Genomic DNA, 2,500 nt, shown 5'->3' on the forward strand with positions numbered 1-2,500 from the left:
CGTAGGTTAGGTTAGGGCCCAACGTAGGTTAGGTTAGGGCCCAACGTAGGTTAGGTTAGGGCCCAACGTAGGTTAGGTTAGGGCCCAACGTAGGTTAGGTTAGGGCCCAACGTAGGTTAGGTTAGGGCCCAACGTAGGTTAGGTTAGGGCCCAACGTAGGTTAGGTTAGGGCCCAACGTAGGTTAGGTTAGGGCCCAACGTAGGTTAGGTTAGGGCCCAACGTAGGTTAGGTTAGGGCCCAACGTAGGTTAGGTTAGGGCCCAACGTAGGTTAGGTTAGGGCCCAACGTAGGTTAGGTTAGGGCCCAACGTAGGTTAGGTTAGGGCCCAACGTAGGTTAGGTTAGGGCCCAACGTAGGTTAGGTTAGGGCCCAACGTAGGTTAGGTTAGGGCCCAACGTAGGTTAGGTTAGGGCCCAACGTAGGTTAGGTTAGGGCCCAACGTAGGTTAGGTTAGGGCCCAACGTAGGTTAGGTTAGGGCCCAACGTAGGTTAGGTTAGGGCCCAACGTAGGTTAGGTTAGGGCCCAACGTAGGTTAGGTTAGGGCCCAACGTAGGTTAGGTTAGGGCCCAACGTAGGTTAGGTTAGGGCCCAACGTAGGTTAGGTTAGGGCCCAACGTAGGTTAGGTTAGGGCCCAACGTAGGTTAGGTTAGGGCCCAACGTAGGTTAGGTTAGGGCCCAACGTAGGTTAGGTTAGGGCCCAACGTAGGTTAGGTTAGGGCCCAACGTAGGTTAGGTTAGGGCCCAACGTAGGTTAGGTTAGGGCCCAACGTAGGTTAGGTTAGGGCCCAACGTAGGTTAGGTTAGGGCCCAACGTAGGTTAGGTTAGGGCCCAACGTAGGTTAGGTTAGGGCCCAACGTAGGTTAGGTTAGGGCCCAACGTAGGTTAGGTTAGGGCCCAACGTAGGTTAGGTTAGGGCCCAACGTAGGTTAGGTTAGGGCCCAACGTAGGTTAGGTTAGGGCCCAACGTAGGTTAGGTTAGGGCCCAACGTAGGTTAGGTTAGGGCCCAACGTAGGTTAGGTTAGGGCCCAACGTAGGTTAGGTTAGGGCCCAACGTAGGTTAGGTTAGGGCCCAACGTAGGTTAGGTTAGGGCCCAACGTAGGTTAGGTTAGGGCCCAACGTAGGTTAGGTTAGGGCGCAACGTAGGTTAGGTTAGGGCGCAACGTAGGTTAGGTTAGGGCGCAACGTAGGTTAGGTTAGGGCGCAACGTAGGTTAGGTTAGGGCGCAACGTAGGTTAGGTTAGGGCGCAACGTAGGTTAGGTTAGGGCGCAACGTAGGTTAGGTTAGGGCGCAACGTAGGTTAGGTTAGGGCGCAACATAGGTTAGGTTAGGGCGCAACATAGGTTAGGTTAGGGCGCAACATAGGTTAGGTTAGGGCGCAACATAGGTTAGGTTAAGGCGCAACATAGGTTAGGTTAAGGCGCAACATAGGTTAGGTTAAGGCGCAACATAGGTTAGGTTAAGGCGCAACATAGGTTAGGTTAAGGCGCAACATAGGTTAGGTTAAGGCGCAACATAGGTTAGGTTAAGGCGCAACATAGGTTAGGTTAAGGCGCAACATAGGTTAGGTTAAGGCGCAACATAGGTTAGGTTAAGGCGCAACATAGGTTAGGTTAAGGCGCAACATAGGTTAGGTTAAGGCGCAACATAGGTTAGGTTAAGGCGCAACATAGGTTAGGTTAAGGCGCAACATAGGTTAGGTTAAGGCGCAACATAGGTTAGGTTAAGGCGCAACATAGGTTAGGTTAAGGCGCAACATGGGTTAGGTTAAGGCGCAACATGGGTTAGGTTAAGGGATGGTGTATGAGGGGGGGAGGGGACGAGGTTCGTTCATAGTGATGATGGTAAGTGGACGCCTGAGGCACCCTGAGATGTGTCACGTCAGGATGCACCTTTGGCTCAGGGGAGGTGGTGCGCCGGTTCCGTGGGTGTGGCAAGGGAGTGGCAGACCTGTGTCTTTCATTCCTGCCATTGCTTATATGCTGTGAGACACGCCAGTGTGGTGGTGTTGGCTGCACCCCTGTGTAGCACATGTGTGGGTGTTTGTGGCTTATCTGCGTAATGATGGTTGTTGGAAGAGTGAGATATTCTGTTTTTGGGGTGGACCTCCTGGTTTTGTTATCATAGTGTGAATGGTGTAATGTGGCGGAGAGGATGCACTGGATGTTGTTCCATGGTGGTGCTTAGATATTGTGTCTGTGTCTGTTACAGCCAGAGAGTAGTGTGTGATAGGGTGTCTCGGTGACGTGTAGTTCACATTGTGTGCACAGACTGTCAGCATGTATAGGGACAGTTGTATGTCGTATGTCATCTATATTCCGATGGCTCTGCATCTATTAGTTATCAGCGCCATGTATCAGTTTAATCTGGTTGCAGTCTCGTGGTGTTCTATCTCTGTACAGTAGTAGAGGTGCGACTGCACTACGTAGCTACCCCTTGCGGCAGCTTTCCCCGGTGTATGGCATATGATTATCAGCAATGAGTCGATTAGTGACA

Source organism: Schistocerca nitens, chromosome 7 (genome assembly GCF_023898315.1).
Source record: "Schistocerca nitens isolate TAMUIC-IGC-003100 chromosome 7, iqSchNite1.1, whole genome shotgun sequence".
NCBI classification, from domain to species: Eukaryota; Metazoa; Arthropoda; class Insecta; order Orthoptera; family Acrididae; genus Schistocerca; species Schistocerca nitens.